The sequence below is a fragment of the Lycium barbarum genome, chromosome 12, assembly GCF_019175385.1.
Source record: "Lycium barbarum isolate Lr01 chromosome 12, ASM1917538v2, whole genome shotgun sequence".
NCBI classification, from domain to species: Eukaryota; Viridiplantae; Streptophyta; class Magnoliopsida; order Solanales; family Solanaceae; genus Lycium; species Lycium barbarum.
The window spans coordinates 87,392,225-87,406,074 of NC_083348.1; positions in this window are offsets into that span (position 1 = coordinate 87,392,225).

Genomic DNA, 13,850 nt, shown 5'->3' on the forward strand with positions numbered 1-13,850 from the left:
GAAAACAAATAAGGAATGTTTGTTGAGGGATCAAGACTTATCATTCAGTCTAAACAAACTCAGAACAGTTTCCAGCTCAAAACTAAATGAAGACTGCTGGAAATAGCACAATTCCTTACAGTATTAAATCAAGTGTACATGGAAAAATATAAGGACACATAAACATAAGGTAAACCAGCTTCAAGACATAGCATAATACAATAGAGGAGATCAACAGGTATGGCATTTGCGGAGATCATGCAGAATCATTCATACAAGACCCTCAAACAGGCTGAGGTGTCTTATGCAGTCCAAGTAAAACCACAGGGGGGGATAATCTAATGCCCCGCTAGCCAGAGCTAGACAAATATGACACAATTAAGCAACTGAACTAATCTATAACCAATCATTGTGGAGCAGGCACACCATACTTGATCTGCCATAAGCTAAATAGCATATGGCTAACCCCCAAACAAAACAAAATGAACCACTACAGAACAATCAAAAGGAAAACATATGCACATAATTAGCAAACTACTAACTAATATGTAGAACTAACCAAATGAAGAATATAGAAGCAATATAGACCTAACTAGCATATGACTACCCAAATTGATATCTAATATGGGGCTGAACAAGTGCAGGACTATAAACAGGATTAATCTAAACTTAAACATGTATGATGCAACCTATACAGCTACAGACAGGAAACAAGATATGACTAGCCAAACAGATCACATAAGTAGTCTGAAACACTCGAGCAGTTATTAAATTTAACTAAGGGAAGGTGACTTACATACTAAGGGAAGAGAGCACCTAATTGATTTCATACAAATAACAGGGAGATAGCATCATACGTGAAAAAGAACCAGGCAAGTAAATTTCATTCAAGGCAGGGGAGTGTCAAAATCATAGTAGGGAAACAGCAACCTCAACCAAATTGAAACTTCTTTCTTTCAAATATAGAATCCAAAAGAAAAAGGGACAGAATTGGTTTTAAATATTTGTATTCCTTTAAAGACTATTTAGCCAATTTATATTAGATTGACCAGGTCTTATTTTGATTAGGTTTAACTTGATTAAGCTAACATGCACAACTATAAACAACGGAAAGATTATATGCGCTCAGACTGGTCATTAACCAGATTAACTAGGAATGAGACTCCAAATAAACCCATACGATTTACCAGATTGAATTTTCAGTATGCAAACCAACTATGTTCAAATAAGCCGAACATCTTGAACCTAATGAACAACAACATCCGACAATATATATAAATTAAGCTAAAATGTAATAATGACTCATCTACTACTACAGCTAAGCCGAACATCTAACTAAACCATACAAACACATAAACATACAAAATTAAAAGGAAAGGAATGGGATTTACCTTCTTCGGGTGCAGCGAAGTGAGGCCCCGAGTCTTCGAATTGCCTCGAAACACCACCAAGTTCTAAGTCGATATCCTTTCGGATTCGAAACAGCCAACAAAAAAATAAACCAAAAGCGTTTTTTTTTTTTTTTTTTCGAATCGATATTAGGTAATATTGTGATAGTTAAAAAAAATATACTTTGCCAAGGATTCCTTGAACCGAAAATCAGTTATTTAGGAAACTTTCAGAATCAAGGATTTCGTTCTTTTGGGGGTTTTCTCGATTTTAAGGTTTCAATCCTTAGGGGGCTTCCTGAATCCAAAAATCCTCCCCTTTTCGATCCCACTCCCCCACTATTTATAGGGTTCTTATGGTTTTTGTATTGAAGAAGGAAAGAGATGAGCGGGGTGACAGAGGCGTGAGGGTGACAGAGGAGCGTGGGGGTGTGATGTGGTGGGGGACAAGGTGAGTGGAAATGGCAGCGGTATGGGAGAGGCGTGGGGTAGTGGAGGTGTCAGAGGTATGGGGATCACGTGGTGTGATAGGGCGTGTCAGATGAAGCAGTGGGGGTGAGGGTGCGATGGTAGGTGACGATGAAGGGTGGCGGGTGAAGGCGGTGGCGATGGGACGAGAGGCGGCGAACGAGAAAGGGAAAGGGGGAGGTTTGAGCTGCGGCGGAAAATGGGGAAAATGAAGGGGAACCCTAAAAGGGTTCCCTTATTCGAATGACAAAATGGATCGGACCCGGTCCACTTGTGGATCGGGTCAATTTTAGACTGGGTATTAAAAGAATAGGCTAATAAATTAAAACACGGATTATTCTAAAAATTGAGATAAGGGATATGGACTAGTCCAAAATTGTCAGGAGTCAATCGGGCTTTAATTTGGAGTCTGGTAAGTCAAAATGCGGACCGAGTGCAAGAAATAGTTTGGCTTTAAATTTGAATAAAAGACCCATTTTAATTAATGAATATACCGAGGGTGACAAAATATTACTTAATACCAAAAATGTGTGATTGTTAGACTCGGATAATAAGATCATATGGTGTTATAATAGCCGTGTAATAATATATATTATTTTTCTTTGAAAATCCGCACTAAATAAATACTATTATTTAATTATGCAAAGATAAATGCGTAAGCTGGTAAAAATGCCGAAATGATAAGAATTGTGAATTATAATAATATTAATAAATAATAATAACAATAATAATAATAATTATTATTATTATTATAATAGAATAATAAAGTGTCGGTATTGATAAGAGGCTAATAATTATAGTAAACATAATATATATATATATATTTTTATTTTTTTCCAAAAAATATTAGAAGCGCAAAATAGGTATTTCGGAGGAGAGGCGGGACAAAATTGGGTGTCAACAACTTGTCCCTCTTTGCCCGGTAATGATGAAAGAGTTGTCGGGCAAAGACGTTGACTCAGTAGCCTATTTTGTCCCGGCTAAAGGAAATTTGAGAGGATTATGACCAAACTCCGGTCTCTGAGTTGCCTACATATCTCGGGCTGTACGAGAATCAGGTCGAGTGTAGTTCTGGGACAATTACGACACCTTATGACTAACGATTGGCGCGAATCTTGCAAAATATTGTCCTAGTGTTGAATTATGATGACACTGGGTATTATGATAGAATTTGAGAATTCTGAAAATTGAATTGCTGGAATGCAGGTAGAATACTTGTGATTAGAGACGAGTGTTCGAGGTAGATCTTTGACCCGTGTCGGGAAGTCGGATTATCCTTCCCGACAAATTGCCCCAGTTCGCTGCCGAAGAAATAGTTCCACGATTTGATGTGTGATGCCAACTTTGATGTTGTCAAAAGCCACCAGCTAAAAACAATTGTTAGCAATAAAGAAATATATGTAAATAAGACAGGGTTGGAGAAGTTACACTTGCAGCCTCTGTTTCGAAAGTTGAATCCACATTCGGAGGTGGGTGCCTGAATGAAATGTAAGATATCCACATTCGGAGGTGGATGCTTGAACTGAAATATAAGATACCTGCATTCGGAGGTGGGTGCCTGAACTTGAAATATAAGATACCCGCATTCGGAGGTGGCGCCTGAACTGAAATATAAGATACCCGCATTCGGAGGTGGGTGCCTGAACTTGAAATATAAGATACCCGCATTCGGAGGTGGGCGCCTGAACTGAAATATAAGATACCCGCATTCGGAGGTGGGTGCCTGAACTTAAAATATAAGATGCCCGCATTCGGAGGTGGGCGCCTGAACTGAAATATAAGATACCCGCATTCGGAGGTGGGTGCCTGAACTTGAAATATAAGATACCCGCATTCGGAGGTGGGTGCCTGAACTGAAATATAAGATACCCGTATTCGGAGGTGGGCGCCTGAACTGAAATATAAGATACCCGCATTCGGAGGTGGGCGCCTGAACTTGAAATATAAGATACCCGCATTCGGAGGTGGGTGCCTGAACTTAAAATATAAGATACCCGCATTCGGAGGTGGGCGCCTGAACTGAAATATAAGATACCCGCATTCGGAGGTGGGTGCCTGAACTTGAAATATAAGATACCCGCATTCGGAGGTGGGTGCCTGAACTGAAATATAAGATACCCGCATTCGGAGATGGGTGCCTGAACTTGAAATATAAGATACCCGCATTCGGAGGTGGGTGCCTGAACTGAACATTGAAATACCCGCATTCTAAGGTGGGCGCCTAAATTGAAAATTGGCATACCCGCATTCTAAGGTGGGTGCCTAATTTGAACATTGAAATACCCGCATTCTAAGGTGGGTGCCTGAATTGAACATTGAAATACCCGCATTCTAAGGTGGGTGCCTAAATTGAACATTGGCATACCCGCATTCTAAGGTGGGTGCCTAATTTGAACATTGAAATACCCGCATTCTAAGGTGGGTGCCTGAATTGAACATTGAAATACCCGCATTCTAAGGTGGGTGCCTGAATTGAACATTGAAATACCCGCATTCTAAGGTGGGTGCCTGGATTGAAATTGACATACCCGCATTCTAAGGTGGGTGCCTAATTTGAATTTTGAAATACCCGCATTTTAAGGTGGGTGCCTATATCATGTCCACTTCCCATGGTGCAAAAATGTAAATCCACATCCACTTTCAGGGTGCAGAAAAATAAATCCCAGTCCACTTTCACAGTTCAAAAATATAAATCTACGTCCGCATTTCACGGTACAAAATATAAATCCACGTCGACTTTGACGTCCGTATTATACGGTACAACAGTAAATTTACATCTACTTTCACGTCTGCATTATACGGCGCAAAAATAAATTCACTTTTACTTTCGAAACATAAATCTGTATCCACTTTCTACAATTATATGTATATTTTTGTAATATAATTCTACTCCCACTCCCATACTCGTATCCACAATATAAATGTAAATCCACGTCCACTTTAGAGATAATATTGTAAAAAGATATCCACATCTTACTCGATGTCCCATTGTGACGGGAGTTAAATCTATAATTAACCCCCACAATTTGATATACGATGCAATATTTCGATCTTGTTATCTTATTAACATACTTCATTCTAAAAGAATTTGATAATGATTTGAACATGTATGAAGTGATGACGAAATTGAGGAATTCTAACCAATAACAGGTGATCAAGGTCAGTGTCCATGATTATAAGTATTTGATCCATCGATGAATGTCACGAGCTAAAACAACCGTTAGTGATAAGAATCAATAGCTGGGTCTAAAAGAATTATACTTACAGCCCTCGGTTGAGAAGATGAACTTGTGTCCACTGTTGCAATCGAAATTTCGTGATGAGTGGAACGACGTCCACCGTTCGGCATAAGCTACCTTTGCATCCACGCTGAAGAGTATTTGCATTTTGAAGAAAGTTAACTTTTTAATCACACCCATAATTTAATACATGCACCGTGTTCATGTTAATTGGACCTGTCTCAACAAAGAAAAATTGTGAGTTTAAAAGAAAATTGGTTGACTTGTGCATGTCGGGGAACTTGGCCCTTGAATTGACTTTTGTCTCGGTCACGTCCACGTTCTTTGATGTCTCACCACATATCTTGCTTTGCCGGGGAGCTTCAGTTATAAAAAAAAAATGTATTTTGAAAATAAAAGTAATGAGATTTGGATGACTTTGAAAGGAAATACTTAGTGGCTCTAATATGTAACATGATTAAGAAGACTCGATTTTTGAATTTACTCACATTTTAGAGATATGGATGGACTTTTGTTTAAGACCACTTTTATGCTACTTCTAAAAATTTGTCCCAGTTTCAGTCTTAGAGATGCTTGATTCTGGACAATTGAAAAATAAGAACTTATAATGAAAGTTTTCGAAAGTGATTTGACCGACTTCGAAATTTGTCCCAGTTTCAAGTCCTGGAAACGCTTGGTTCTAAACGATCGAAAAGTGAGAAAATTGTAATGAAAATTTTTGAAAGTGATTTGACCGATTTCAAAAATTTGTCCCAGTTTCAAGATACTAAGACACATGAATTTAAGTAGTGGGGAAGACCAAGTTTTGTATAAAAATCCTTATGTATTTTATAGGAACCAAAATGTTTGGACAAATTGAAAAATTTTAAAATAGAAGGGCCGAACCCGCCTCGGGTTGCCTACGTATCCCCAAAGGAATCAGGCCAGACGTAGTTCGTGATGAACATAAAGATTTTTGAGTTTGTTTTGTTTTTTAATAAAGGGGCCGAACCCTATGTGGGTTGCCTACGTATCCAAAAGGAAATCAGGCCATACGTAGTTCCACTCATACAACAAAACACTGAAATATTTTGAAAAAGTGGCCGAACCCGATGTGGGCTGCCTACGTATCCAACAGGAAGTCAGGCCAAACGTAGTTCCAACCACAAACAAAGATACTGAAATGATTTAAAAAGAGTGGCCGAACCCGATATGGGCTGCCTACGTATCCAACAGGAAGTCAGGCCAAACGTAGTTCGTTACAAACAAAATGACAGAATCTTAATTAAAAAGGTCGTGACAAAACATAGAGGCAACATGACAAAAGGAATTAAATGTTCTAGTTGATGCCACCGGCCTACTACAAAAGGAAATTTAAACTGAAAATACTGAAACTCCCGACGAACCGGGGCTAAGATAGAAGTTCAATTTTGCAACTCAGGTCCTGGCTCAGCAGCCTATAAAGTCAATATTTCAGCAAAGTCTTTGATTATCGCAGCATGATCATCTTCATCTTCCACGAACAGGTTCTTGACTCCCTCCACGATATCATCATAGGCAACTTTAACAAACAGATCTGAAGGTTTTGAGAAATTTTGATCAATGGTAGGAATAGGTTTTGGCAATGCAATCTCCTTCCTTTTATTCTTTCGTGCTTTCTTCACTTCTTCCTCAGTTGGCTCATATCCCAAACCGAATGTAAACTGTTGCGTAGGGAGAACGACTGACTCAACCCGCCCATTTAGTGTTTTCCCTAGCCCAAAGCCAGGTAGGTACCCATTTCTCACCATTTCTTTTGCAACCATAATTGCGGCGCATGATCTTTTGAATTCTTGAGTTTGACATACTTCACTCTCCTTAGTGACATTCACAACCTCCCAAGCGTGGTAAGCTGCTCCGTCGAAACCTCCTTCTACCTCGATGAATGGAGTGGATTGCTCTATATAGAAAGACGTGTCTCCTTCTCCATGTATACATATTTGTTGTTGATCCCACTCGAATTTGACAGTTTGGTGCAAAGTAGATGGTACAGCCCCAGCCAGATGAATCCACGGCCTACCTAACAGCATATTGTATGACGTGGAAATATCAAGTACTTGAAAGTCCATAATGAATTCAACAGGGCCAATCAACACTTTCAACTCTATTTCCCCAATAGGACGCCTTGGAGCCCCATCAAATGCTCGAATATTCATATCACTGGTCTTGAGCTCGCTAACATTATATCCGATCTTCTTCAGACTTGTTAATGGACAGATGTTGAGTCCAGAACCCCCATCAACTAATACCTTAGCCACAAACATGTTACGACACTTGACAGTTATATGGAGTGCTTTGTTATGCATGCATCCTTCCGGCGGCAATTCTTCATTATCGAAGCTGATTCGATGACTGTCAAGCACGCGCTCAATCATCCCAGCTAACGCCTCACTAGTTGTTTCGCTTGGAACATATGCTTCATTCAAAATCCTCAACAGTGCATTTCTGTGCATGTCTGAACTCAAAAGCAAAAAGAGAATAGGAATTTGAGCATTGGTCTTTTTCAACTGATCCACAACTGAGTACTCACTAGCTTTAATTTTCCTCAGAAATTCTTCTGCTTCGAATTCAGTCACGACCCTTTTGGGAGGTACGTTGGTTTCCTTAAGTTGCCCCAATCTAACTAGTTCTTCTGGAGAATAGCACCTCCCAGACCTTGTCATTCCTGACGTCTTAACCTTGTCAGTGATCGTGTCCTTTCCTCGACACTCCATCACAGTTTGTTGATAATTCCATGGTACGGCTTTTGTATCGAGCACTGGCGACTGATTTGGTGCTCGAACTACTTCCACAGGTATTGATGAAGCTCCTAATATCTCGACAGGCACACAACCCCTTATCACTACAGCCGGAGAAGCAACGGCTACAAAATCATGTTCCTCCACACGATCCACAGGCACTATAAATTCGGCTGGGTCGTCAACATTTTCATCTATTCCAATCATATTTATCGTGGCCCCATCATGGGTCGGGAGTGGATTGTTAACCACATTTGGTGTTGGTGGTTTGACCGTGATCTGTTTTGCTTCAATAAGATCCTCAACCTTATGCTTCAATGCGTAACAACGATCAGTGGAATGGCCTTTTACCCCCGAATGATATGCACATGTTTTAGTGGGATCAAAGCTTCTGGGTAATGGATCTGGAATTCTACCTTCCACAGGATATACTAAGCCTGAAGCTTGCAGTCTTTCGAAAACAACGCTCAGTGGTTCTCCCAATGGTGTGAAATTGCGAAACGGTTTATTTGGGCGAGGTGCGGATGCATTGTTTGGATGATGAGGTTGTGATGGAGGAGCTGGATATGTTGGTGGTCGTGGAGCTCGATATGCTGGTTGTGTGTTGTAAACGGGGTAGGATATTTGTGGTGATTGAGGTTGGTAAGATGACAAAGTTTGGTCGTATGGATATGGAGAATATTGGAAATATTGTGAGTGAGGAGCGTTAGGCTGGTATCGTGGTGGTTGTTGATGGCGGTACGAGGTGTTTCCCAAAGCCATTACCGAGGCTGCTTCCTTTTCTTTTTTCTTTCCGTTTCCGAGAGTACCTGTTTGTATAGCCCTACTAGTAGACTGCAAAGCCGCAAGACTCGTTATTCTCCCTGTCTTAATGCCATCTTCGATCATGTCCCCAGCTTTGATCACTTCTGCAAAAGTTTTTCCACTCATTGTCACCAAACGTTCATAGTATTCCGGTTCTAGTGCTTGAATGAAGAAAGTAACCATTTCTGTCTCCTCCATGGGTGGGTGTACTCTAGATGCTTCTTCCCTCCACCGTATAGCATATTCTCGAAATGATTCGATCGACTTTTTCTGCAACTTTGTAATTGAGATTCTGTCAGGAGCGATCTCAACATGAAACTTGTAGTGATCCACAAAAGCATTTGCCAAATCATCCCAAGTACGCCATTTGGTTGTATCTTGCTTGGAATACCACTCCAAGGCTTTCCCACTCAAACTTTGATTGAATAGTTTGACTCTTATCCCTTCATTCTTTCCTACGCCAATCAACTTTTCACAATAGACTTTCAAATGAAAGAAAGGATTTCCTGACCCATCAAACTTCTCAAATTTTGGAATCTTGTAACCTGGTGGCAATTCTACCTCGGGGAATGCACATAATTCTTCATATCTTACGCTTTGGTTACTACCAAGTCCACGCAAACTTCTCATGGCATCCTCCAAACTTTTGAGCTTTCTATTTATCATTTCATCATTAATTGACCGTGCCTCATTTTCAACTTCGACATAATGATCAACATCTGTGCAACATTGTCCCTGGATTTGTGTCATGGGTGGAGCTGTGGTATAAGTATACACTGGCGGACCTTGATGTGTATCATGTGCCGGCGGTATGAATTGAGCTTTTGAAGAGGTGGTTGTAAATAAAAAGGGAGCATTTTGAGTGAGGTGTTCGGAGCGAACTGGCTGAGAAGTGGTAAAATAATTTGCTTGGTTAAATTCGTCCAAATTTGGGAATGGAGGTGGCACAGGCAAAGTCTGACGAACTCCTTGGGACGGAGTCATATGTGGCGGTGTTTGAGAAAATGACCGGTTGTGAAGTACCATATGACTTAGTTCGGCAACTCGTCGCTCCAGACGAGCAATGATCTCCAAATGTGTTTCTGATTCTTTGGAGGATGTGGGATCACTCGTGATCGGTAAACTAAGAGATGGCTCAGATGAAGTGGTTGCATTGATCGAACTTTGCTCCATTTTAGAACGAGTCTTTTAGTTAACCAGGCGATTAGTGATGAGTCAGAGTCTGATTTCTTGGCTCTAGACCGTGTGAAATATGGATGCTCCGCCAGTTCCCCTTTAGCACAAGTCAACCTTTTATTTTGAAAATAAATTTTAAAAAGAAAAAAGATAAAACAAGAAAAAGAAAAAAAGAAAATGAGTCAGTATACGGTAAGGACATATTATTGCATATAAACACATTATTGCACATAATACATCGCGTTTTATAATGTAAGGGACCTCTTTATGCCAGAGGTAGGCCTAACGAATATTTGAAGGACAAACATGTCTTTTATGTATTATTCCACAACTCCTCCTAAAAGTAATTTGCAAGAATAAAAATTATTACATGCCAATAATACATCTCAAAATCAACCTAAGATATCTAATACTTCAACTTCACTAATTTCCTTTGGTTGTCTTCAACCTCCGGCATTAATTAATGCTCCACGGCAACCTGCAACAAAATGTCAGTTTCCTTGAAATATTTATCTATAGAGTATTAGGTCCACATATTCCACATATTTGTCCTTCAAATAATGCACATAGATAGTGAGTAGTGTCACTTAGAGTCATAGACTCATTTGGACATTTGGTAAGGTTGACTAATGAACTTAATACACCAAGGGTATTAAGCTTCCTAGGTTTAAAATGATGCATGTCCTTACAAGGTTTTGGTTTTCGCTCTACCTGGGTAGACTAAGAATGGTTCTCCTATGACACAAGGCTCCCCCAAGCGGACAACTTGGAAGTGGAAAGTCCGTGGCCGTCGACTGCACCGCCGATCGACTAAATCCACAAGACCAATCCAACTAAAGGGGTGATTTAGTAGTGCACGGGCGCAAACTGCGAAGCCGCTTTAAGTGTGTGAATATGTGTGAGTTTTCCAGGAGTGGAAGAAATATGAGCGGAATGCCAATTTAAGGAAAGCAATAACATACATATTACATAGAAAATTTACATAAGGAATAAAATAAAAACAACCAAAAGCATATAAGAAAAAGCAATAATGAAGGTAAAAAAAAGAAAAACAAACAAAATATCCAACAAATTAACTATTAACCTAAGTTGTTATGGTTAAGAACCTAAAGTCCCCAGCGGAGTCTCCAAGCTGTCACACCCCATTTTAACCGGGTAGATTTAGGAGTATGACGTATTGGTGATTCCTATTTATTTTGTTTTAAGGAATCGCCACCTAATTAATTTAACGGTGAATTAGGACACCTAGAGATTAATTAAGGCAAAGTTAAAACTAAACCTCAATTAATAGTCTGCTTAACCAGTGTGATTCTAGGTAAGGGCTCTATATTATCCTAAAGGGAAGGGGTTAGGCATCCTTTAGAATCCGTTAACTTACGATTATCCGGCCAAACTTAGGTTAATTAATTGAAGTTAAAGATGTAGCATTTAAATTTTAAGAAGTGGACTTGTAATGCTGCTAATGTTGCAAAACAAAAATATGAACTGCTTAAAATAAGACTTATACATATTGCTAAGGCTTTAAATAAGAAGGTTATTAAAATAAGACTAATACTTTGTATAAAAGAAAATCTTAAAATACTATTTGAATAAAATTTATAATAGTTGCTAATAGTTTTAAAGGAAGTAGCATAATAAAAATGAAGTTTACAAAGTATGATAACTTACATATAAGTAGAAGAAGATGCAGATTTATGCAATGTTTTAATAAATATTTAAAAGACTAAGCAATGAGGTATTAATTGACTTTGAGTTTTTAGAAGTGTGAAAAAAAATACAAAATAGCTAATATATTTCCTTTATCCATTTTTTATTATCTTTATCAACTATGCTTAATGAAGAATATGCGTGATTTTGACTCAAAAACTTGAAGAGTTATAAAAAATGTGTTTGAATTTATGCTTGCATATTAATGATGTTTTGAAATTTCTAGGATAGTAAGAATAAAATACGATTCTCTTAACTCGAAATATAAAATCATGCCATTTTGCAAATCAAAGAAATGAAACCAGAAAAGAAGAGAATAATCTTATGGGATTAATTGTTAATCTTCCTTAAACTAACTACCCATTACTAGAACTAAACCTACTGATTAATTATGATTTATCTAAACTAATAAAAACAAAACAAACAAAGAGTTAGTTACATAATACAAATTAAATGCACAAAATAAATAGAGGAGTAGATATTTTAAATGGGCTCAGCCCATTTTCGGACTGCTGCTGTGTGGGCTTTGGCCCAGAAAATTTTATGTTTTTCTATTTTTCTTTGCTGCGAATGGGCTGGACACGGAGGAGATTTCGTTGGGCTCTTAGCCCGACACCGAATGTGGAAGAGGAACGAATCCCTCGGACTCGTATGTGATGGTCATGCATAAAATGAAAAGGAAAGGATTAGTATCTAATCAATGGATAAAGTTAAACATGTAGAATATAAAATCAAAAACAAATTGGTAAGATTGTGTATATTCTATGTATATTTTAAGTATATCTCAGGTATACCTTCCCCTTTTTGATAGCCTAACATGCATCCTATATGTGTTTCAACTTTTAGGTAGGTCCCAGGGCTTATTTTTTTAATCTGATTGGTCAAGCCCTTTCCCTTTATACTATAATTATTCCTAAATTTCTATAGGGGCCATGCTCGGATAATAAAAAAAGGTACCCAGCCAAATAAAGGTATATAGCCATATATTAACGTTAATACCCAGATCCTAACACTTTTACATGACTGCAGGTGCTAGTTAGACCACCGGGATAATCTTATGAATTCAAAGTGATGCCAACAAGGATTTCCCAGCAACAGAACAAGTCATGAAATGGCAAATTCTAAAGAAACAGTAACAGGCTAGTCAAAATGGGGCATGCAAGATAGGGTATCCATGTCAAATGCAAATCAATTATTACATATACAGAACCAAAGCCCCTTTGTGTACACATCCTTACAGGCAAGACATTGTAATTTGTGGAGAAGCAATTGCAGCTCAGGCACATATATATGATTTAAACAAGCACCTGATGTAGACTTCCCACAAGACATGAATTGGTAATAACTGAAGAAAAACAGCCAGCGGCCACTAGTGTTATGTTATGCTGTTGAAACAAGATCCCATACAAGAGGCAGTCATGATGCAATGGCCAAAGGCGTTAAGCTACGTAGCATAGAGAAATCAAACATGCAAATAACAAACAGGTGACATGAAACCATCTGGGCGAAGGATGCATAGCCAATGTAAAAGACTAACATAGCTTAATGAGGAACTCAGTAGATAGGATAACAGATAAGGATGACATAACCATAACACAAAGTCCTAATAATAGTTCGGGGCATGATATTGGCACAGACCCCAATACTTAAACACATTTTGGCATCCTTATTGTGGAACCAATCAATGAACCAAATGAATTAAGCCTCACGGCATAGATAGCTTTACATCTTATTAAGCATGCCATTTTAGTTTCAAAGATGCAACCTGAGTGAGCACACATAACACATATTACACATTGTAATGCACACACAGCACATATTAAAACATTGATGAATTAAATCTGAAACATAAGCCTGAGTGAGTATGCTTGATCCCACATACTCTACAACACAATTATATTCAACTGGGGAAGATCAGACCATAGACAACACATAAAACATGATCAAATCATCAAAAAAAATGATTAACAGCAGTGTATAGCACCAACTTTTCTCACACAAAGTTAAAACATGAGGATCCATACTTTACAATTAGGTAGGCTGGATCAGTTGGAAAATAAAATGAACAAACCCAAAACACAACAGCAACAACAAACAAACAATATGGTCTGCTCAAACAAACACCTATATAAACTAAGCAGCTACGGCCAATACCAATATATTACAGGCCAGCACATATTTCAAACAAGTTCACTAGTACATCCTTGGCAAATTAGGATCATTTAAGATTAAGCTTTCTTCCATATATATCTTCAAATTAGCATAAGAAAACAAATAAGGAATGTTTGTTGAGGGATCAAGACTTATCATTCAGTCTAAACAAACTCAGAACA